This window comes from Salmo salar, chromosome ssa01 (genome assembly GCF_905237065.1).
Source record: "Salmo salar chromosome ssa01, Ssal_v3.1, whole genome shotgun sequence".
NCBI lineage: Eukaryota > Metazoa > Chordata > Actinopteri > Salmoniformes > Salmonidae > Salmo > Salmo salar.
In genome coordinates this window covers 20,089,287-20,115,522 of record NC_059442.1, presented here as the reverse complement: position 1 = coordinate 20,115,522, position 26,236 = coordinate 20,089,287, and the positions used below count along the sequence as shown (strand labels likewise).

Here is a 26,236-nt window from a genome sequence, read left to right as displayed (position 1 = left end):
AGATAGCGGAACTATTTTAAAAATACATTTTCCTGGCTGATTTAAATATGTTTCTGGTTATGATAGCCGGAAATGTTGGTAGGCTATTTGTTAATGAACTTGTCTATAATTTGATACATTCAGTTTCTCTTCTGTCATTAATATGTTGCCCTAGAAGACTAATAAACCCTTGCTCAACAGAATGTCAGAATTCGATAGAATGAATGCTTCAATCTAGTTGACATCGTTCTATTAGCCAGCAGCGTATCACTCTGCATCCCACTTCTGGCTTGCTTCTGAAGCTAAGCAGGGTTTATCCTGGTCAGTTGCTGGATGGGAGACCAGATTCTGCTGAAAGTGGTGTTGGAGGGCCAGTAGGAGGCACTCTTTCTTCAGGTCTAAAAAAATTATCTCAGTTCCCCAGGGCAGTGATTGGGGACATTGCCCTGTGTAGGGTGCTGTCTTTTGGATGGGATGTTAAACAGGTGTTCTGACTCTCTGTGGTCACTAAAGATCCCATGGCACTTATTGTAAGAGTAGGGGTGTGAACCCTGGTGTTCTAGCTAAATTCATAATCTGTCCCTCATACAGTCACCTAATCATCCCCAGCTTACATTTGGCTCATTCCTCCTCTCCCCTGTAACTATTCCCCAGGTTGTTGCTGTAAATGAGAATGTGTTCTCAGTCAACTTACCTGATAAGAATCTGTAAAGTTTTCTCTGTAGTCTCTGTTTCTTTCACTGAGCAAAGACGTTTAGGGACCGGGGAGAAAGTGCAATAACCCCCCATCCAACAAAACAAATGGGAAGATTATTGACTTCGGTTGGACCAGTTGTAAGGAAGTAGAAAACTGTGAAAAAGACCCAAAAAGAACATGTTTCTGATAAGATTTCAGTTCGGCTTGGATGCATATTTTGTGTTTGAAATACTATCAGCTTTTATTATGCTGATGAAGATAGCACCTCTACAGACAGTATCTTACTGTGCATTTGCATTCTCTCAAGATGCTGAAAGAATTCATATTTCTCCACTCCTGTTCCTGAGTCAAAATTGTGCCTACATTTGCTGCATAATTTTCATTCTGCAGAAGTTAATATTAAGGCTATGTGAGAGGTTATAGACCTACAGTCAGTGTCCAGATTTCAGTTTCCATTTAACCTATCTGAACAGTAGGCTACAGTTACTTTGACATGCCATAGACGGGTTGGTTGTTTAACAACAAAACCAAGGTGTGCGCAACTATGTGGCAAAACAGATGGGGTTGGCTTAGATTGTTGACAACATGTAAACTGTATTTCGTCTCCAATGTTAATTTAAAACGTAAATACATTTCACAATGAGCACTTGTTGTCCCTCAAATACATTGTTACAGTTGTCGGTTAGCTAGCTAATTAGCTAGTTAGCTAATTTTAGCAATATTAGCATTGACATGAAATCAGTCAAAACACAAAACAACAAGACAGGATATCAATAACAAGATGAAATGAGCTGAAACGAGCTGAAACGAGCCACTTACGATTCCCTACATGGCAGTTTCTTGTCATTTTTTCTATTAATCTGGCCATCCAGAATCACAACAACAGGCTGACCTCTGCCCCATGGAAGCGAGCACATCATTTTCTTGACGTTGTCAGCTAACCCACCTATAGGCCTATTTGAAGTCCCCGTCTTGTGACTGTCGAATTTGTATTGCACCTCACAATCATCACACATAACATAAACAGAACTGCTATCATAGCCGGTGCTGAACATTGTTTTGGGCCCTGTGCTACCTATGGCTGTATCGGTCTGTTAATACAGGACTAGTAAAGGCTTTGTGAAGAACAAAATATATATATATATATATTATTTATTTATTAATATTTGTTTTTTTATTAGGATTTTTCAGGAGTTGCTGCGGCACCCTCATCCACACAATATTTCATGACCCTAAACCTTCCCACCCTGCGGATATAACCACAGGGACTGTGGGTTATGAGTCAACCCACGCATCACTAATGCCTTCATGCAGGACATACAAAGAGACAGGGAGCGATAGAGGGATGGAGGGGGGAGTGTAGGAGAGTGAGGGAGAGTGAGGGAGAGAGGGAATGTATGTGCCTAACTCTGCCTGTTAAGATAGAGGGATGGAGGGGGGAGTGTAGGAGAGTGAGGGGGAGTGAGGGAGAGAGGGAATGTATGTGCCTAACTCTGCCTGTTAAGATAGAGGGATGGAGGGGGAGTGTAGGAGAGTGAGGGAGAGAGGGAATGTATGTGCCTAACTCTGCCTGTTAAGATAGAGGGATGGAGGGGGGAGTGTAGGAGAGTGAGAGAGAGGGAATGTATGTGCCTAATTTTGCCTGTTAAGATAGAGGGATGGAGGGGGGAGTGTAGGAGAGTGAGGGAGAGAGAGAGAGAGGGAATGTATGTGCCTAATTCTGCCTGTTAAGATAGAGGGCCTGGCAGACAATTTAGTTGCCAAAAATATGCAAACGGCAAAAATGACTTGAGAAAAAAACGTAACTTGATCGACCAAAATAATAATTTAGCAAAAATAATAAACAGTTGGACAATAGCAATAATCCCTCAACTTGGGGACAAAAGCCAAAGCACCTTAAAGATAGGGCATGGAAATATAATCCACTGGATGGATTGGATGGATCAGTGAATTCTATTGCTACGACAACAGCTCTGTAGCAACATGTTAGGCTACGTTTGAGTAAAACTCTCCATGAATGAGGACTGAGGACAATGAGTTGTCCCTGCCCTCACCTGACATAAACCATTGCTAAACCAGTGATAATTCATACATACTATTTATATTGACTCTCCACACATCCAACTCTTATGCACAAGCGCACACACACACACAATCACCCATGAACACAATCACACACAAGCACACACATGCAACCAGACTCTCTCACACACACATACACACTCAGTCGACTCTGCTGTTATAGTATATAGCCTACTATTTATCCAACTGCATTACCAAGAAACTACCCACTTTATATTTAAGCAAAAAGGCCAGAAGTGGTGTGGTATATGGCCAATATACCGCGTCTAAGGGCTGTTCTTTGTCACGACGCATCGCGGAATGCCTGGATACAGCCATTAGCCGTAGTATGTTGGCCATATACCACAATCCCCCGAGGTGCCTTATTGCTACTATAAACTGGTTACCAGCGTAATAAGAACAGTAAAAATAAATAAACAAATCAGCATTCAAGCTTTGAACCACCCGGTTTAAAATTGTAAATATAGTCATACTTGACATAGCACATCCATTATCAATATTATATATCATATTGTGTGTATATCAGGTTATTACTACTATGCATAGTACCTTCTATAACTTGTGATTTTCGATTTTACTTTTGATTTATTATTGATATTGATTATTGTACTGCATTATTGAGGGAGCTAGCGCACAAGCATTTCACAGCACCTTTTATACCTGCTGTAAACTGTGTATGTGATGAACAACAATTTTTTTGCGTAATTGACAAAACAGTGGCCAGCGATAACACATTTACAACCACATTTATAACCAAAGACTTTATAAACAAAGACATAATTTGCACAAATGTGTTTCCAATAAATTATGAAGCATTTGAAAACACTCCTAAACAGGATAAACTAAATTACGAGAGGCGCTCAAACTTTAGCTAAAGCCGTGAATTTACCGGTACGCTCCTTATAGAGGCAGAGCCTGTTCACAGCAGTGGTGAGTACTGTAGGCCTAGAGACAGGTTGGTGATACCAAACAAAGATGCAAACATTTCTACAAAAATATATACTATGACAACTAGACTCTGTCGTTTGTGTTTTTTACATGGTAACAAAGCATACTGATTGATTGGACTAGCGATAGCATAGTTAGATTAGCAAACAAGATTTGTAACATACAAATGGCGGCGTGCAAAAAGATGGCGGCCTCCATGCACTTACCACAAATGCCTAGTTTGCCGTATTGTAGCTTGCTCTCCTTTATTATATCTGCAATTGCACAGTGTAGGCCTAGGTTAACACCATATGAGGGTTTTTTAAATGCTACCAGACACCTGCAATTTGAAAAACTGGAATAGTAGACCGTGTCCGTTTGTGTAGGGACAAATGGAGGGAAATATCTATCTCTCTCTATCTCTCTTTCACTGTCTCTCTCTCCCACTGTCTCTCTCTCTGTCTTTCTCTCTCTCTCTCTCTCTCTCTGTCTGTCTGTTTACCCCATTAATCTTGCGTTCTGTTTCTTCTCCTGCTCTGTGTTTGTCACTGGGCATCTGTGTTTTGAGAGGCAGTTTTTTTGTACCATTGCCCTGGTTAGATCTCGACCTCATAAATCTGGCCTGTTTTACATCAGAACCTCCTTGGAGCTGTCAAGCATACTCTGTCTGTCTGACACCCCTTTTCTCTCTCTCTTTTTCCCTCACTACTATCTATCTCTCACTCGCACACTTTCTCTCTCTCTCTCTCTCTCTCTCTCTCTCTGTCTCTCTCTCTCTCTTTCCTTTTGATTTCATAGAAGGCATAGGCAAGGAGAAATCATGGAGAATAGCATGGATCATTAACTATATTTGTTCCCATTTCCTGCAGAATATGATAGATCTGGCTAATTACCACCTTGCCAAGTCTATTTCTGAAAATGACAAGCAGCTATTGGGCGGGAGGAAAACACTCCATATGCAGCATACATTTTGTACTATGTGACTATTGGTGAGGCCATCGCCAGCTCCATTTTCAAAGGAAGGAAACTCAAGCCAAGCACTGTCAAACAGCATGTGTAAATATGATTTGCATGGAGATTTGAATTCATAAGTATGGATATCGTTTTTTATTTCTTTACAGAAAATGAATTTGGAAGAGTGGTGAGCTCTTTTTCTCCAGTTTAACATCTACTATCGTGGGCCACGGAGGAAGCAGAGGTCTGGACCAAAGAGAAATCTCACCCCAAACCATTTCAGGTACAGTTATATGATATAATCATACAGTACACCTTGATAACCCCATAAAACCCAATTTAGATATAAAGCCACAACTCTGTCATACTCAATCCCAACCATTTCAGGTAGAGATACAAAACTCTGTCACGCCCAAACCTTTTCACAGGCTCTTTTCAGAGTGATAGCTACCTACCTACGATAACACCACTCACCGGAGAAAATGTTGACAGCAGATTTCAATCTTTATCCCACCCCCCTCTCTCTCTCTCTCTCTCTCCAGCAACCACTAAGATGCTATCAGCCTGGTCCTTCACACCAATTCAGAAACACTTAGATGGAGATAGCATGCATGTTTACTGTCACTGGTTGATGCATGGCGTCAATACCTATTTGCAGTGAAATTTGATAATGCAAGTGTGGTTTCTGAAGTACACCACATGACTGAGACATATTTTCCCAAAACTTTGAGGTGGAACAAAGGAAATCCAATAACAATGTGAATTTTGGTAACAAATGTCCCATCCCCGACTATGCACGCACACACACACACACACACACACACACACACACACACACACACACACACACACACACAAACAAACACATAGAGAACAAATGAGAGTTATACTGCAGTATACAGTATTAATATGGTAAAGCGGTATGAACATAGGGAGAACAGCTCTTCCTTATCCTTCCAGTACTGCAAGGCTCCACAAGCTTCTATTACATCTGTGGAATTTCCCCATGGTGTAATTCCCATAAGCTGGCAGGCCAGGAGGCCGAGGAGTGCTCGTAACCACACAGAGGGGCGGGTGAGTCTCAGACTGGCTTCAGGGACCCAGGCACCGGTCTCACGAGGGGCCTTGAGGGAGGAAGTGCTGTTGTTGTCATCTCGGCTGAGAGAGGCCTTAGAGAGAGTCAGACAGCTGTAGATAGGCACAGTGTTTGTGTGTGTTGGGGGGGGGGACGACTCCCTCACTCACCACAGCCGAGGAGGAAATAGCTCATAATGTTATATTTTGTGTAGCACTGTTGACATCAGGTGTTGAGAGCTTATATGGCTGTTGAAAAACACCAGTGAAAAGCTCAGCATTATAATGTTGAGTCTGGCCATAGAGTCTCAGCAAGTTTCTGTCACACAGTTCATTCATTGTCCCTTATATTTGCTTGTTTGCTCTGTCTGTCTCTATCTCTGTCTCTGTCTCTAACTCTTCTCATGAGCCAAATGTCACCGTGTGAATGTAGTGTGGGGAGTTGGGCCACCCACAGCACTTAATGGATTGATAACTTGTTGGTTCTTTTTAGATTTTTCCTGAGGTAGGATTTCCTCTTATTGTCATGGAAACCCCTGTGCCTCCACAGAAATATAATTTCCACCCCCACTCCTACCCTTCCTAAAACACCCCGCCGTTTGCCACACTAATAAGATTTACTAGGTACTGTATTCTTGACTTTGATCATTTTATTTTTCCCCATTTGAAACATTTATGGGATTCATAACAAAACACCAAGGCTTCCACCATTAGGACTGAAGGCTTAAGTGGCAATGTAATAAATCATGATGAATAAAAGACACATCCAAACGTGGCTAGCCTCTGATAGTGCAAAACTCAGCAAGCATGAATATTTAGCAACATCTGGAAACAACAGAATGCTCCCCTCTTTCAACTCATCAACAATGTATGCACCTCTGATTGGTTGGGATCTAATTACCTTTACTGTAAAATGATGGCTCTAGTGTGAGAGCGAGTGTGGAGTGTGAATGTGAGTAATGTGATATCTGTAGGATTAAATAGAGGATTTACAGATAAGACATTGATTTGAGAGGCATGCAAAAAACGGTACTGTATATACACAGTGAATATGTAGGCTGGCAAAATATGGGAGAGATTATTACTATAAGCTATTCGTACAACTAGCTCTCACAGTCTCACGTCAGAATTAGACGTTCATCCATATTTCTCAAATGTCAAATTCCAAAATTGTTGTAAACGTCAAATATCAAAGCGTATAAGGTTAAGTTGTGGCATTAACCCCGAAATCTTAAGTTTGGCATTAACCCTGAATGATTAAGATAAGGGTTAAGGTTTGGCATAGGCTTAATACAAAAATCTCAAAAACAACTTCCTATCGCTCGATTTGAACTTGCAACCTTTGGAATCAGATGTCTGGCTAATCAGGGACAGAGGCAGATGCTTACGCCCATCTACCATCCCCATCCCCATCGCCCTGGCAAAACCCAAACCTACATGAAGGTAACAGCACTCACTGTTGCCCTTAGTGGCCGGTTTCAACATCATCTACCGACGTCCTCAGACATGGATGGACGTCGAGTACTGACTTGTATCACAGGTGACCTGGCTGTATTCATTTCACTGTGTTTGAGCAATGTGCCAAGTGGCATAAAGCTAAGATGACACCTTTATGCAGACAGTAGTACAGGTTCACTTTAACGGAGAAGCGTTTACTGTGTTGGGGAGCGATGGAATATCATAATCCATACACAAATATGGACCAGAAGAAGAACCAATGCAATTATGCATTTCTATTCACAGTACATTTGCATACATCTTCCAAAGCACCATGAAGCAAACGTTTGGGTGACATTAGCACCTGGCAAAGTCTACATTTCGAAATCCTTTAAATAAATGTAATTTCACAGTGTCAAAAACAGTAAAGGTTTGACATCAGGCAATTACTCTCTCGATAAATCGTTGCAGTGTGTGTTCATAAGAGAGAATGACAGACAGACAGACCCAGGAGCCAGGCCCACAAAGCCAGTCTTCTCTTGGCACCTGGTAGTGCTTCTATCTCTGACTGTCTGTTTGTATCTCCTTTGCAGATGGAGGTGGATGCAGATGAGAAGCGCCATCGAACACGCTCCAAAGGTATCCGAGGTGCGTCTGCACTCTCCTCAACTCACTGAGGGTGCTACTCAGGGTGACCTTACACCAACCCACACACACACACACACACACACACACACACACACACACACACACACACACACACACACACACACACACACACACACACACACACACACACACACACACACACACACACACACACACACACACACAGCTCTCTTATCACACATTCCAAACTATACTTCTCAGTACTCAGCTCTTCTCCTCCCACTGTCTCTCACCTCACCAGCCCTCCAATACCAGACATTATCCAGGCAGTTTATCCAGCCTAATACATCATGTTATTGTGCCTGCCTACATTGGATTTACTGTTTTTAACCCTGATGAAAGCATGATTTTATGATATAGTGATCACTCTTTTCCTTTCGCTTCCCCTCACTCTTTATTTTCTCCCCATCCCTCTCTCCCATCGCTCCCTCCCCTCTCTCTCCCCATTCTTCTCTCCCCTCTCTCTGCCTATCCCTCTCTCCCATACCTTTCTCCCCTTTCTCTCTGCCGATCCCTCTCTCCTATCTCTCTCTCTCTCCCCTCTCTCTGCCGATCCCTTTCTCCCATCCCTCTCTCCCTTCTCTCTCTCCCCATCCCTCTCTCCCCTCTCTCTGCTTATCCCTCTCTTCCATTCCTCTCTCCCCTCTCTCTCCGCCGATCCCTCTCTCCCCATCCCTCTCTCTCCCCTTTCTGCTGATCCCTCTCTCCCTTCCCTCTCTCTCTGCCATCCCTCTCTCCCATCCCTCTCTCCCCTCTCTCTCTCCCCTCTCTCTCTGCCCATCCCTCTCTCCATTCCCTCTCTCCTCTCTCTCTATGCCGATCCCTCTCTCCCATCCCTCTCTCCCCTCTCTCTGCCTATCCCTCTCTCCCATCCCTCTCTCCTCTCTCTCTGCCGATCCCTCTCTCCCCATCTCTCTCTCCCATCCCTCTCTCTGCCTGTATTTCTCAGTGCCTGTGGAACCAGCGATACCAGAGCTGTTCAGGTCAGTATTTCTGATAAACATTGTCTCTGTTCACCTGCCTTTCCAGCTTCCCCCTTGTGTGTGAGTGAAAGAGGGAGAGATAGGGAGGGAGAGAGAGAGAGAGAGGGGGCGGGGGAGAGGCTGAGAGATGGAAGGCCACTAGGGCTGATAATGGCTGTGGAGCACTCCCAGGCTCTCAGTGTGTAGTGAGAGATGAGCACTAAAATCACCTCTTCAGACAGGAGCGATGCCCTTTACTCAGCATGCCTCTTGCTTCTGCTTCCTCTTTCTTTTATTCTCATCTCTTTCTTTTTCTCCCTTATTCACTCCCGTATCACTCACCTCTCTGTCCTAATCACTCTTTCTCTATCTCTCCTCTTTTCTGTCTCGTATCTAATTTATCTCTATTTTGCTATCTATTCTGACAAACCCTATCAACAGTAAATAATGAGCAAATCTAACTTATTAAGAACCACTGTAACTGCCATCTTTATCCTGGCTGTTCAAATGTTAAATCCTGTCAATACAGTGGCTGTAAAATTATCCTGAATTGACCCTTGCAGTGTGTTGTCCCACTCCCTGCTAAGTTGATTAAATTACACCATGAAACCCATTTATTGATCTTCCTGAATCTCCCTGAATCTCCCTGTGTCTCCCTGTGTCTCCCTGAATCTCCCTAATCTCCCTGTACCGATGGACAACCCTAATTTGGTGTTCAGTTATCCACTAAGAGTTGTCTTGTGTACGTCTTGTATTTGGCCATTTAAACCTGGTTCAAATATACTTTCATAAGATGAGAATTTCAGAACAGTATCATATTCATAATCTCATATATACAACACACACTCTTAGAAAAAATGTGATATCTATAACCTTAAAGGATTCTTTGGCTGTCCCGATAGGAGAACCTTTTGAAGAACCATTTTCGGTTCCAGGTAGAACCCCCCCAAAAATGGTTCTCCTATGGGGACATCAGAATAATTGTTTTGGAACCCTTTTTCTAAGAGTGTACAGTATATAGGCCTATACCCATGTTTTTGATATAGTACTCTCAGATGTCCTCTACTTTCTTTTATCCTTGGATATTATTTTGTCCTTCACAGGCTAGGAGAAGGTTTCTTCAGAGATAACATTCTAGGCCCACCTATATCAATAAAAAATATCCCACCTGGCCACCTACAGTATAGCTCTTTCAGATTTCCACAGATGGCTACCCCATCTATACCTCTCTCTTTCCCCCTCTTTCTTTCTTTCTTTCTTTCTTTCTTTCTTTCTTTCTTTCTTTCTTTCTTTCTTTCTTTCTTTCTTTCTTTCTTTCTTTCTTTCTTTCTTTCTTTATCTATCGCTCTCGCTTCTTCTCTTTCTCTCTCTCTCTCTCTCTCTCTCTCTCTCTCGCTCTCTCCATGGGCTCCATCTCCCTCTCTGCTTTCTCCACCGCTGCCTGCAGATATCAATTTATCAGCGGATCGATGGTCAGCCTATCTCCAGGCCGAAGCATCCATGATGCCAATAATGCTGCTTGATGGCGTCACTCCCCAGAGAGCTGATAGTCGTCAGGACAAATACGCTTGACTTTGCGTGGCGGGTCTGGCTGGTCTGGGCAGATATGCCACTGTGATATTGTAAAGGGTTTTCCCCCATGCTGCCCAGCAGGAAATGGAAACTTGTAGTGTATTAAGGCTTCTTAAGTTTGTAATTTCCATTTTAAAATGTCCATCTTGATTTGCCCTAGAAAATAATTCCATAAATTATAATCCACATATTAATTCACATTTCCTGTTGCTGCTGGATTATGTTCCTGCTGTAGCAAACTAGCTCAAATGAAGATCCTACATCTGTAGGTGGAGCAGTAAGACCAGATTGAAGTGTGAAGTACCATCAGAGTGCTCTACTGTACGTGTAGTGTTGGAGTAAAATAGGAGTGTTTGTATAGTAAAGGTAGAGAGATCATACGATTGCAAAGGGGAGCAAAATCCAATAAAATCCAAGTGTGAAGTAGAAAACAGAAATTGAACAGAATATGTGTAGATCGATAGATGGAAAAAGAGAAGAGTGGAGAACGGTGAGTTGTGTGCATACTCAGTGGGTGTTTTTGTGTCTTCTCAGCTGTCCTACACAAGGCTGTGATGGGAGTGGACACGTCAGCGGCAAATATGCAAGACATCGAAGGTAAAACGATCTCCCTTTAGTCTTATTTCAGTTATGGATGAACCATTTTCTCCACTTTTCACTAATGATTTTCAAAAAAATTTAACTGGAATATCCTTTATTGAAACAAATTCCAATAGCCTACCATGGTCTTTTTCACAGCTAGGTTTGATGGACAGGTTAAAGCACAAATATTTATTCTCATCCCTTTGTCATTTGCATATTTACAGTGGGATATGCTAATCATATTTTCTATTGTATAAGCTCTCCATAAATCTCCTTATAAACAAGCACTCAAAATGGAAGGATCTCTCTCTCCTCTTTAAAGGACATGCCTGTGTTCTATTTCTTCTCCTTTGTTCTAAAAATACCAGGATCATTGTGAACTAATCCCATTTCCCCATTCGGACAAAGAGTGGGCTGCTGCCTTGCATAACTGGAAGCAGCCACTTTGGGCTTCTACTAATTATGGTTTGGTAGAATCCCCCCATTTCAGATTAAGGCTGTGACTTTCCTATGAATATGTTTATGTATACATGTACATTATGCTACTGTAACTAGCTTGTGGTTGTCATACGTTTATGTATACATGTATGCCAGTGGTCACCTACCGGTCGATTGAGTTTGACTGGTCAATCTTTAAGACATTCCTAGACGATAAACAAACATTTCTGTAGAGAATCCAAAGATAAAGGCTTGCGCTTTTTATTCGTGTTGTGCTGTTGGCGGTAGGTGCACTTGATTCAGAAGCCCTGCACACCGGGCAGGCAAAGTGTTCCATTTTGGACCATTTAATTTGTCTGAAAAGACAAACTCCGCCTACCCAGCGGACCGGTAGCTCTGTGGCTAAATTGAGTTTGCCTACTGCGCTGGCCAATCGGATAGCTCAAATCACGGATAGCTCAAATCACGCCTACAGCTTCCACGACCCTGGCCACGGTAAAGTTTGATACGAGCCTACATGAGATTTAATCATTTAAAAAACCATGACCAGAGCCAGTCTGTCAAAGAATACAGCAAAGAGCTGCTGTTTTTATGAGTGAGTTCATGTTTAAGTTTTTATTCAGCACTGTTTAACACTATTACAAAACATAAAATGCCCTTTGCCCTACTTCCACTAGCGCTGCAGCTGCAATGAATGAGTAGCCATGTGTATCGATAGTCCAATTATTATTAGCAGCTCATCGTGTCTATTTTAATACTGAGGAATATTTCACTTTCTCTAGGAACAACATGAATTTGTGCATGAGGCAGATGAGGTGCAACTCGAGTTTGGTCATCAGGTAGAAGACGGTGTCCTCTCTCTCTGGTCAGTCTCACCGGAGGAAAGGAGAGAGCAGGGACCGTGAGAGGCTGACCTTCTGCTGTAATCTACCTCCCCTGAGACTAATGCCGTGTTCAAAACAACTGGGAACTCAGAAATCTCTGATTTCAGTGCGTTCAAGACAACTAGGAACTCTAAAAAAAAACGATATCCAACTGGAAAATCATTTTGAGTGGTCATCCAACTCGGAATTCCAAGTCAGAAACTTATAGAGCTCCGACTTTCCGACCTGAGGATCACTGATGTCATAATTGTACCAATTTTTTTTCCCCGAGTGCCCAGTTGTCTTGGAAGCACGACCATCAGATGAGTGGCGGTCGGTGCCGTTTAAGATGAAGGAGGACAATAAATGTTTTTGTGAGCATGGCCTTATTTCTATTACAGCATATTGGATGACTGTAATTCATATTCCATTCACCCAGCTCAATGTAACAGCGATAGGTTGAGGCTACTACATGATACTAACATTTTCCCTATAGCCATCATGAGGGGGCGACTACCTAGCCTATGAATGACAGTTTAAAATGTAGGTGCATTTAGCTGATCTAGGGTGTAATCATTAGTCCAACAGTTGCAAATACGAGTTTCTATTGGACAAATTCAGGTATGTTTATCCCCATTTCATTCCGTTTGCTTCCGTTTAAGAAACATTTTTCAACTGAATCAGTGGAATGAATACACCTGTGACCACACGCAAACACAGTTCACTTTCATTATAGCCACATACAAACAGCATGATTCCTGTGATCGTTGGATAATTCCTTCTCGCATCTATGCTCTCGCCTCCTCTCACCTTTTCCCTTCACTTGTGGACTTCAGTGTACAAAATACTTTCCAAGTCAAACCTTCATATCATACAATTTAACTGCTACACACAGCCTACATCGTTGTCACCATATTAATGTCACAGTCAACATAGCCACTAGAACTAATGCCACGATCATGTAGTATAGTGTACAGTCAGCAGCAAGCAGTTTAGCAGTTACACTGGCGGCCCCTGGTGGCAATTTAATGAATAAAACCAAAAGCTTACCTTGACTTGGAAGAGTTCCAGTGTTGGATAGCTATAGCCAGCAAGCTAACTTAGCATCCCTCTCTGTTTACGACAGGTGTTTGAGTAGGTTAAACTAGCTAGCTGCATTGCTAGCTAAGTAAGTGAAAGTTTTAAAAAAATACAACGAAATATAGCTAGCTCTTTCTCTCTCTCTCTCTCTCTCTTGTTTCTCCTTCATTTCATTTCTACTGTTGACCTTCATTGCAAAAAAGTGTGTTTTAGTCAATTATTTGGTAACGTGAATATATTTAGTATAGTTTTATCTAAAAAGGATAACTTTTTGAATGTTTCACTATTTGATTTATTTTATGAAATTCACTGACGAGGATGGTCCTCCCCTTCCTCTGAGGAGGAGCCTCCACTGCCAGATGCATCAGTTAAGCAAAATATTAAAGCAAATTATTTGCTAATTATTTCCATTTATGCTGATCTATTTTGTTATCAAAGCTCAAGTTTTGAAAAATAATATGGTCTGAGAATAACATTATTGACAATGCAAGGCATATAGCCAATATGCTGTGAAAAATGTATTAGGCCTACTGCACAAATGTAATTCCTACAGAACTGTTTTTATAAGGTTAATATAAAAAAAATTAAGTCATGTTTAAAAAAAATCTGAGCGGTAGATCTCGGCTTGTTTTTTGACTGCAAAAGTGATCTTGACTCAGAAAAGGTCAGTGACCACCAATGTATGCTAAGTAGCTTGCGGTTGTCCTACGTTGGTACCGTATTATGACAAACACTATGCTTATGGATCATTAGGATATTACAACAGACTCCATCAGAATGATCACATCAACAGAAGGTTTGTTAGACTAAATGTGCATTTCTAGCTTACTAAATACAGGCAGTGTAGTTCTCTCCTCTTCGGCTGAAATGTTCAAAACAATTGAGGAAGGTGTATCATGACTAAACCTTAGTTAGGCCTGATAAAACTATGCAGTATTATGTTGCTGTGTATTTATCAGCTTTCCCTGGGGAATTGTTGTTCCCTGCACATGTGGGCAGTTTTGGATGTGCGTACTGTTCTTTTGAACTGTCTTTACTAGCTACCTCTTCTAACTTCGTCCATGTTGAGACACAGGTTTCCTCTGTCTTCTGGTTAGTGAAATGAGAGAGGCGTTGTTTTAGAGCAAGCTTTAATCGTCGGTGTCAGAGCTAAAGCATGGCCGTGCAGGAAATGATCCAGTTAATGAAACATTTTAATTATTCAACATCATTGTGGAATGTGATGACCGTGTCGGTGAATCCCCAACTTAACTATTCGCAAGTCACACACACGTGTACACACACACGTGTATACACACACACACATACACACACACACACACACACACACACACACACACACACACACAACACACACACACACACACACACACACACACACACACACACACACACACACACACACACACTAAGATTTCCCAGAGAAATCTCCCACACTGGTCACGTGCCAGGCTTTCAATTGTGTGTGAGAGAGAGAAATCCGTCTGTTATAATTACTTGCCCTTGTATGGATGGGTTCATTACTCAAACCCCCTCAGAGGCTGGCAACCCGCTGGCTTAGGCCTGGCAGCCATCTTGGAAGTCACTGTATAGTTGATAGACAGCAGCACTCTGTACCATATTGATCTTTATATCAGCACAGAGAGTGAGAGAGAGAGGAGGTGGAGTATGGAGAACGCAGCATAGCCGTGCGGTATTTTTCCATCTCTCTTTTCTCTCTCTCTTTCTCTTTCTTTCTCTCTCACAAACAAAGAAAAGACAAAGACTCCTCCTCTCATTGTGACGTGTCTATCCCACCAGCCAGTGCTTTGCTCAAAGGATAATTCAAGATAAATAAATCAAACAAGGAAGGCTCAATCCATCAGCACACCTGGCTAAGACTGCCTTGCTCAAACACTCTCTCCCTCTCCCTCTCCCTCTCCCTCTCCCTCTCCTCTCTCTCTCTCTCTCTCTCTCTCTCTCTCTCTCTCTCTCTCTCTCTCTCTCCTTATCTCTTGCTCTCCGCCCATCGTCCTTACTCTCCCTCTTCCTTCTCCCTCACTCCCCTCTTTTTCTCTTCTCTCTCTCTCTCCCCCATCTCCCCCGCTCTTACCCCTCTCCCTTTCTCTCATTCTCTCTCACGTTCGTCAATCTCCGGCAGCTAATTTCTCCTTCAGATGGTGCCGCACTCATTTGCATTCTTATCAAAGTGTTCTGACGATCCGACAGAAGCTCTAAGAAGGTGGGATCATTAATATGTTAATTAGTCCCTTTCTCCGCTCTCTGCACAGGCGTGCCAGCGATATCCTCTCTCCTCTTGTTACGCTCACAGCAATTCACACAGCCTTTGAATGCTTGCTGCAGACTCAGAAATGCCATAATATATGACTGTTCACACACCCTGGCAGATGGTTCCATGCATCTCCCAGTAAACCATGGTCTCTGTCTGTCTGTAGCCTGTGTGTACGAAATGACTGGGCTTCAATGGATCTCTATGTTATGTAACTGCAGGGTCAGGAGTTTATTCATGGAGCTGACCAAGTGTAATAATGTCATTCCAACAGACGTATCTTTGGTTAGAGGGTAATGGGGTGGGAATGTTGGATGGCAAAAATAACAGGTCCATGGCAGGATAGTTTGGCCAGCCGTTTTAGATTAGTCAACTCTCATCATGTCTCAACACTGATAGATTATTGGCTGGCTGGGGTAATTAAGACAACAGAAATACAGCAGGATTCTCTCATGCCTGGTGTGGCTCACTCTTAGTGTGACTAAACATCACTAGACAATGTTCTTTTAGACAAAGCATTAATAGCTGATGCTGTTAACATGGCATCGAGGGATTTGATGAAAGTCCCTTAGCTGCTAAGAAAATACATTTACATTTTATTTTTCCTCCTATTTTGTATAAAAAACACATGTTAGTTACAATTTATTTTTCTCTGAGAGCATGCATTACATTTTTGGGGGCAATTCATCACGCATTAATTATCTGTGAAGAAACCAGCAGCAGTTTTCATGGCATGAACCTGCCAAGGCATCAGGGCAGGGCAGTAGATCCCGCCCATTCAGGCCATACTTAATAATGACTCTCGCTTTGAACCCATTTAATGGCTGGAAGGTTGAGTGACAGATCGTGTCTATGCTGTCGGGGGTGGACACGCCCTTCTGGGACACGGCTGGAATTACAGAGCAGTGGCAGCTAAATTACACATTAGGAAGGACCTCTAACTCGGAGGGAGGGAGGGAGGGATGATGAATAAAGAATGGATGTGAGACGAGAAGCAGTGGTTGAACTGTGTGGGTCCACAGAGCACACACACACACACACACACACACACACACACACACACACACACACACACACACACACACACACACACACACACACACACACACACAGGTACATTCTCTCACACACAGCTTTCATGCAGTGATGAGAGCCAGCATGAAACCATGAGATAAACAGTCCTAATCATATAATGTTAGCATTTTATCATACTCACATGTTGTTTTTACCTATCAATCATAACCAATCATTCACTAATACACATACAGTTGAATTTGGAAGTTTACATACACCTTAGCCAAATACATTTAAACTCAGTTTTTCACAATTCCTGACATTTAATCCTAGATAAAACTCCCTGTATTAGGTCAGTTAGGATCACCACTTAATTTTATGAATGTGAAATGTCAGAATAAAGGTAGAGAGAATGATTTGTTTCAGCATTTCTTTCTTTCATCACATTCCCAGTGGGTCAGAAGTTTACATACACTCAATTAGTATTTGGTAGCATTGCCTTTAAATTGTTTAACTTGGGTAAAGCGTTTCGGGTAGCCTTCCACAAGCTTCCCACAATACGTTGGGTGAATTTTGGCCCATTCCTCCTGACAGAGCAGGTGTAACTGAGTCAGGTTTGTAGGCCTCCTTGCTCGCACAAGCTTTTTCAGTTCTGCCCACAAATTTCTATAGGATTGATGTCAGGGCTTTGTGATGGCCACTCCAATACCTTGACTTTGTTGTCGTTAAGCCATTTGCCACAACTTTGGAAGTATGCTTGGGGTCATTGTCCATTTGGAAGACCCATTTGTGACCAAGCTTTAACTTCCTGACTGATGTCTTGAGATGTTGCTTCAATATATCCATATAATTTTCTTTCCTCATGATGCCATCTATTTTGTGAAGTGCACCAGTCCCTCCTGCAGCAAAGCACCCTCACAACATGACGCTGCCATCCCCGTGCTTCATGGTTGGGATGGTGTTCTTCGGCTTGCAAGCCTCCCCCTTTTTCCTCCAAACACAACGATGGTCATTATGGCCAAACAGTTCTATTTTACTTTCATCAGACCAGAGGACATTTCTCCAAAAAGTATGATCTTTGTCCCCATGTGCAGTTGCAAACCGTAGTCTGGTTTTTATGGCGGTTTTGGAGCAGTGGCTTCTTCCTTGCTGAGCGGCCTTTCAGGTTATGTCGATATAGGACTCGTTTTACTGTGGATATAGATACTTTTGTACCTGTTTCCTCCAGCATCTTCACAAGGTCCTTTGCTGTTGTTCTGGGATTGATTTGCACTTTTCACACCAAAGTACGTTCATCTCTAGGAGACAGAACACGACTCCTTCCTGAGCGGTATGACGGCTGCATGGTCCCATGGTGTTTATACTTGCGTACTATTTGTTTGTACAGATGAACGTGGTACCTTCAGGCATTTGGACATTTCTGCCAAGGATGAACCAGACTTGTGGAGGTCTCCAATTTTCTTTCTGAGGTCTTGAATGATTTCTTTTGATTTTCCCATGATGTCAAGCAAAGAGGCACTGAGTTTGAAGGTAGGCCTTGCAATACATCCACGGGTACACGTCCAATTGACTCAAATGATGTCATTTAGCCTATCAGAAGCTTCTAAAGCCATGACTTCATTTTCTGGAATTTTCCAAGCTGTTTAAAGGCACAGTCATGTGTATGTATGTAAACGTCTGACTCACTGGAATTCTGATACAGTGAATTATAAGTGAAATAATCTGTCTGTAAACAATTGTTGGAAAAATTACTTGTGTCTTGCACAAAGTAGATGTCCAAACTGACTTTCCAAAACTATAGTTTGTTAACAAGAAATTTGTGGAGTGGTTGAAAAACTAGTTTTAATGACTCCAACCTAAGTGTATGTAAACTTCCGACTTCACTGTATGTAGAACATTTCTGCAAATACTGTCAATTTAATCACCTCTGCACACACCTAGTACTAAACAGAAAGACAAAAAAAACATTACACACACATACACATGCACACACACGCACACACGCACAAACTACCACATATGCGCGACATACACACACACTCACACATCGAGTGCCTGTCTGCCTCTCTGATTCGGAGAGCCTCCAATAACAGGCGAGAGAGCCCTAGAGTGAGAGAGATCCCACAGCTCAGACCCTTCATATGAGAGAGGCTAGAACTGTGTGTCTCTACCAAGACACACATGCACACACATAGCCTTCTTCACAGTCTAGAGCTGCAAACCTCCTTGAGTAGCCACTCAAACCCAACAATTTCATCAGCAAGGACATCATGGCTGAAATACAATCGACATGGTGCTGATTTCACACCACTGTGTCTCTGTGCTGGAGCAGCCAGGGCACCAGTATAACCCGTGTAACTGAACATCTTCTAACAATCTGCTTCTCATACCTCCTCCTTCACTCTGATAGAAGAGAGGGGATGGAGAGATGATCTGAAAACCTGTTTCAGGTCCCTGTGGAGTCATTAAGTCAGATAAATGCTCTCAGTTCAGGCCAGGCTGTTTTTCAGCCCCTCTAAAAAGGGGTGAAGGAAGGAGAAGCTATAAAGCCCAATTAGTGAGTGGAAGGAGAGAGTAATGGCTGTGTGACTGGCCACAGGCGTCCCACTCTGTGACACCTCACAGGCTATACACCAGGGTTACCTAACTGGCGGCCCATGGGTGATTTTATTTGGCCCCCCAAGTTTTCTGAAAACACCAGCAAATTATTGTTGGACATAAAAAAAGACTGTAAAAACACCAGCAAATCAGCTCCTAGTGATTTTAAATGAGTAAATCTGTTCCAAAGTATTCCCACGCATAATAGAAAGATATATGTGATCAGGGAAGATGGCGCCGGAGGGGTTGGCTGCCGTTTTATAGGCTCTTAACCAACCATGCTATTTTGTTTGTTTCTTTGCATTGTTCGTAACTTGTTTTGCTGCTACATAGTTTGCTGCTACCGTCTCTTATGACCGAAAAGAGCTTCTGGACATCAGAACAGTGATTACTCACCTCGAATTGGACGTAGAGTTTTTCTTTAATGAGTCGGATGGGAAGGATATACTCCAAAAACCCGAACAGGCCCTCATCCCCGTCATTCATTGGGGAAGGAAACTGAGATTTAGCGGTAAGAGATCAGGATGCCTTGTGAGGATCAGGCGAGGAGTTGCTTAACTGCCTTTGCCCTCCGTTCTGCTAGCTAACATTCAATCGCTGGAAAATAAATGGGACGAACTGAAAGCACGTATATCCTACCAACGGGACATTAAAAACTGTAATACCTAGTCGTGGCTGAACAATGCCATTAATAACACACAGCTGGCGGGTTATACACTATCGGCAGGATAGAACAGCGTCTGGTAAGACACGGGGCGGGGGCCTATGAATATTTGTAAAGAACAGCTGATGCACGATATCTAAGGAAGTCTCAAGGTTTTGCTCGCCTGAGGTAGAGTATCTCATGATAAGTTGTATACCACACTATCTACCGAGAGAATTTTCATCTGTATTTTTCGTAGCTGTCTACATACCTCCACAGACAGATGCTGGCACTAAAACCGCACTCAATGAGCTGTATACCGTCATAAGCAAACAGGAAAACGCTCATCCAGAGGTGGCGCTCCTAGTGGCCGGGGACTTTGATGGAGGGAAACTTAAATCAGTTTTACCTCATTTCTATCAGCATGTTAAATGTGCAACCAGAGGGGAAAACAACTCTAGACCCCCTTTACTCCACACAAAGAGAAGCATACAAAGCTCTCCCTCATCCTCCATTTGGCAAATCTGACCATAATTCTGTCCTTCTGATTCCTGCTTACAAGCTAAAATTAAAGCAGGAAGCACCAGTGACTAGATCAAGTTACAGGACTGTTTTGCTAGCACAGACTGGAATATGTTCTGGGATTCCTCTGATGGCATTGAAGAGTACACCACATCAGTCACTGGCTTCATCAATAAGTGCATCGATGACATCGTCCCCAAAGTAACTGTAAGTACATACCCCAACCAGAAGCCATGGATTACAGGCAACATTCACACTGAGCTAAAGGGTAGAGCTGCCGCATTCAAGGAGCGGGAAGCTTATAAGAAATCCCGCTACGCCCTCAGATGAACCATCAAACAGGTAAAGTGTCAATACAGGACTAAGATCGAATCGTACTACCCCAGCTCCGACGCTTGTCTGATGTGGCAGGGCTTGCAAACTATTACAGACTACACAGGGAAACACAGCCAAGAGCTGCCCAGTGACACGAGCCTACCAGACGAGCTAAATAACTTCTATGCTCACTTCGATGCAAGTAACACTGAAACATGCATGAGAGCATCAGCTGTTCTGGATGACTGTGTGATCACACTCTCTGCAGCCGATGTGAGTAAGACATTTCAACAGGTCAACATCCATAAGCCCTCAGAGCCAGACGGATTACCAGGATGTGTACTCCGGGCATGCGCTGATAACTGGCAAGTGTCTTCACTGTCATGTTCAACCTCTCCCTGTCTGAGTCTGTAATACCAACATGTTTCAAGCAGACCACCATTGTCCCTGTGCGCAAGAACACTAAGGTAACTTCCCAAAATGACTACATACCTGTAGCACTCATGTCCGTAGGCATCAAATGCTTTGAAAGGCTGGTCATGGCTCACATCTGCACCATTATCCCAGAAACCCTAGACCCACTCCAATTTGCATACCGCACCAACAGATCCACAGATGATGCAGTCTCTATTGCAGTCCACACTCCCCTTTCACACCTGGACAAAAGGAACACCTATGTGAGAATGCTATACATTGACTAAGCTCAGAGTTCAACACCATAGTGCCCTCAAAGCTCATCACTAAGCTAAGGACCCTGGGACTAAACATCTCCCTCTTCAACTGGATCCTGGACTTCCTGATGGGCTGCCCCCAGGTGGTAAGGGTAGGTGACAACACATCCACTACGCTGATCCTCAACACGGGGGCCCCTCAGGGGTGCGTGCTCAGTCCCCTCCTATAGTCCCTGTTCACTCATGACTGCACGGCCAGGCATGACTCCAACACCATCATTAAGTTTGCCGATGACACAACAGGGATAGGCCTGATCACCAACAATGATGAGACAGCATATTGGGAGGAGGTCAGAGACCTGACCATTTGGTGCAAGGACAACAACCTCTCCCTCAACATTATCAAGACAAAGGAGATAATTGTGGACTACAGTAAAAGGAGGACCGAACACGCCCCCATTCTCATCGACGGGGCTGTAGTGGAGCAGGTTGAGAGCTTAAAGTTCCTTGGCATCCACATCACCAACAAACTAACATGGTCCAAGCACACCAAGACAGTCGTGAAGAGGGCACGACAAAACCTATTTCCCCTCAGGAGACTGTAAAGATTTGGCATGGGTCCTCAGATCCTCAAAAGGTTCCACAGCTGCACCATCGAGAGCATCCTGACTGTTTGCATCACTGCCTGGTATGTCAACTGCTCAGCCTCCGACCGCAAAGCAGTACAGAGGGTAGTGCAAACGGCCCAGTACATCACCGGGGCTAAGCTTCCTGCCATCCTGGACCTCTATACCAGGTGGTGTCAGAGGAAGGACCTAAAAATTGTCAAAGATACCAGCCACCCTAGTCATAGAGTGTTCTCTCTGCTACTGCACGGCAAGCAGTACCGGAGTGCCAAATCTAGATCCAAGAGGCTTCTAAACAACTTCTACCACCAAGCCATATGACTCCTGAACAGCTAATCAAATGGCTACCCAGACTATTTGCATTGCTCCCCCCTCTACGTTGCTGCTACTCTCTGTTATTATCTATTCATAGTCACTTTAATAACTCTGCCTACATGTACATATTACCTCAACTACCTCGACTCCGGTCAACTCTGTACTCTACACATTGACTCTGTTCCGGCACCCCCTGTATATAGCCCCGCTATTGTTATTTACTGCTGCTCTTTAGTTATTTGTAATTATTATCTCTTACTTATTTGGGGGTATTTCCTTAAAACTGCATTGTTGGTTAAGGGCTTGTAAGTAAGCATTTCTGTGTAAGGTCTACACCTGTTGTATTCAGCGCATGTGACAAATAACATTTGATTTGATTTGATATGCAAATGTCAGCAAGGCTTGAAATTATTATATTTTATTCAACAGAAATAGGCCATATTCAGTCCTCTGAGATAGCACACACACACACACACACACACACACACTTACCTACACACATGTACCTACCTACATACATACAAACACACACACACACACACAAACACACACACACACACAAACACACACACACACACACACAGAGGGAACTAGTTTCTGGGCCGCACAAGATGCTCAATAAATGAATGATGAGTAAATCTGTGAATTGTGAATAATTGATGGCAGCCGAGGTAACAAGCAAATGACTGGTGTTATTATTTGTTAATAAGACACTGTAACAGATTTAGGATCTTAATTTGACCTATATTGTCACAGAAAAAGAATCCTGATGCAACAGGATTCGAACATTATTTACATAATGTTGCTTGATCGGTGGTTAGGCTATTAGCTGGCCAAAAGTAGGCTACATGAAAAGTGCAATACTGTTAATATAACTGTGTGTTCGTGTGGTTTTTCATAGAATTTATGTTCTGGGGTGCAGAAAAATTCTCAGAAACAAAAGATCAAATTAAGATCCTACATCTGTAGATCATCTCTAACTGTCGCTCATTAACTCACACCCTACAAAACCATCCTCCATATTTGGAAAGCAGGATATCAAGATGCACAGTGCATACTGAAACACTGTTCACTCCCTAAAGGCCTTCGTGACTATTACTACCTTGGAGACTAGCCGTTACATAGCGCAGGGTTCCCACCCCATATATATAAATATACACACATTGCCTTCGAAAAGTACTTAGACCCCTTGACTTTTACCACATTTTGTTAGGTTACAGCCTTATTTTATAAATTTCGCAAATGTATGTATAAAAACAACTGAAATATTACATTTACATAAGTATTGAGACCCTTTACTTAGTACTTTATTGAAGCATCTTTGGCAGCAACTACAGCCTTGAGTCTTCTTTGGCATGACGCTACAAGCTTGGCACACCTTTATTTGGGGAGTTTCTCCCATTCTTCTCTGCAGATCCTGTCAACCTCTATCAGGTTGGATGGGGAGCATTGCTGCACAGCTATTTTCAGGTTTCTTCAGAGATGTTTGATCGGGTTCAAATCCGGGCTCTGGTTGGGCAACTCAAGGACATTCAAAGAGTTGTTCCGAAGGCACTCCTGTGTTGTCTTGGCTGTGTGCTTAGGGTCGTTGTCCTGTTAGAAGGTGAACGTTCGCACAATTCTGAGGTCCTCAGCGCTCTGGAGCAGGTTTTCATCAAGGATCTATCTGTACTTTGCTCAGTTCATCTTTAACTCGATCCTGACTAGTCTCAGTCCCTACAGCTGAAAAACATCCCCACAGCTGCCACCACCATGCTTCACCGTGGAGATAGTGCCAGGATTCCTTCAGACATGACCTTGGCATTCAGGCCAAAGAGTTCAATCTTGGTTTCATCAGACCAGAGAATCTTGTTTCTCATGGTTCGAGAGTCTTTAGGTGCCTTTTGGCAAACTCCAAGCAGGCTGTCATGTGCCTTTTACTGAGGAGTGGCTTCCTTCTGGCCACTCTACCATAAAGGCCTGATTGGTGGAGTGCTGCAGGTTCTTGGTCACCTCCCTGACCAAGGCCCTTCTCCCCCGATTGCTCAGTTTGAACGAGCGGCCAGCTCTAGGAAGAGTCTTGGTGGTTCCAAACTTCTTCCATTTAAGAATGACGGAAGCCACTGTGTTTTTGGAGACCTTCAATGCTGCAGACATTTTTGGTACACTTCCCCAGATCTAAACCTCTGCAAAATCCTGTCTCGGAGCTCTACGGACAATTCCTTCAACCTCATGGCTTGGTTTTTGCTCTGACATGCACTGTAAACTGTGGGACCTCATATAGACAGGTGTGTGCTTTCCAAATCATATCCAATCAATTGAATTTACCACAGGTGGACTTCAATCAAGTTGTAGAAACATCTCAAGGATGATCAATGGAAACAGGATGCACCTGAGCTCAATTTCGAATCACATTGCAAAGTGTCTGAATACTTATGTAAATAAGATATTTCTCTATTTATTTATTTTTTAAATACCTTTTAGTGAAGGAAGGATGATCTTGGCAAAGGAGAAATGCTCACTAACAAGGATGGAAACAAATTTGTGCACAACATTTGAGAGGAATATGCTTTTTGTGCATAAAACTTTACATGTTGCGTTGTTCAGTGTATACATGTAAACTGTATATATACACACACACATATATATATATACCATTCAAAAGTTTGGGGTCACTTAGAAATATCCTTGTTTTTGAAAGAAAAGCTTTTTTCTATTAAAATAACATCAAATTCATCAGAAATACAGTGTAGACATTGTTAATGTTGTAAATGACTATTGTAGCTGGAAACGGCTGATTTTTAACGGAATATCTACATAGGCGTACAGAGGCCCATTAATTGCAACCATCACTCCTTTGTTCCAATGGCACGTTGTGTTAGCTAATCCAAGTTTATCATTTGAAAAGGCTAATTGATTAATAGAAAACCCTTTTGCAATTACATTAGCACAGCTGAAAAATGTTGTCCTGGTTAAAGAAGCAATAAAACTGACCTTCTTTTGGCTAGTTGAGTATCTGAAGCATCAGCATTTGTGGGTTCGATTACAGGCTCAAAATGGCTAGAATCAAATAACTTTCTTCTGAAACTCATCAGTCTATTCTTGTTTGGAGAAATTAATGCTATTTTATGCAAGAAATTGCCAAGAAACTGAAGATCTTGTACAACGCTGTGTACTACTCCCTTCACAGAACTGCGCAAACTGGCTCTAACCAGAATAGAAAGAGGAGTGGGAGGAACTGGTGCCCAACTGAGCAAGAGGACAAGTACATTAGAGTGTCTAGTTTGAGAAACAGACGCCTCACAAGTCCTCAACTGGCAGCTTCATTAAATAATACCCACAAAACAAGTCTCAACGTCAACGGCAAAGAGGCGGAGACTCCGGGATGCTTGCCTTCTAAGTTTCTTTAAGTGCAGTTTCAAAAACCATCAAGCGCTATGATGAAACTGGCTCTCATGAGGACCGCCACAGGAAAGGAAGACCCAGAGTTACCTCTGCTGCAGAGGATCATTTCATTAGAGTTACCAGCCTCAGAAATTGCAGCCCAAATACATGCTCAGCAGAGTTCAAGTTACAGTCACATCTCAACATCAACTGTTCAGAGGAGACTGAGTGAATAAGGCCTTCATGGTTGAATTGCTGCAAAGAAACCCCTACTTAAGGACATCAATAATAAGAAGTGACTTGCTTGGGCCAAGAAACACTAGCAATGGACATTAGACCAGTGGACCTGTCCTTTGGTCTGATGAGTCCAAATTTGTGTCTTTGTGAGACGCAGAGTAGGTAAACGGATGATCTCCGCGTGTGTGGTTCCCACCATGAAGCATGGAGGAGGAGGAATGATGGTGTGGGGCTGCTTTGCTGGTGAGACTGTCTGTGGTTTATTTTAACCAGCATGGCTACCACAGCATTCTGCAGCGATACACATTCCCATCTGGTTTGCGCTTAGTGGGACTATAATTTGTTTT

At 42.8% G+C, this 26,236-nt stretch overlaps 1 pseudogene; it reads left to right on the top strand.

Moving 5' to 3' along the window:
• Positions 1 to 26,236, top strand: part of LOC106573019 (myelin transcription factor 1-like protein) — a 144,852-nt pseudogene that overhangs the window by 54,890 nt on the left and 63,726 nt on the right.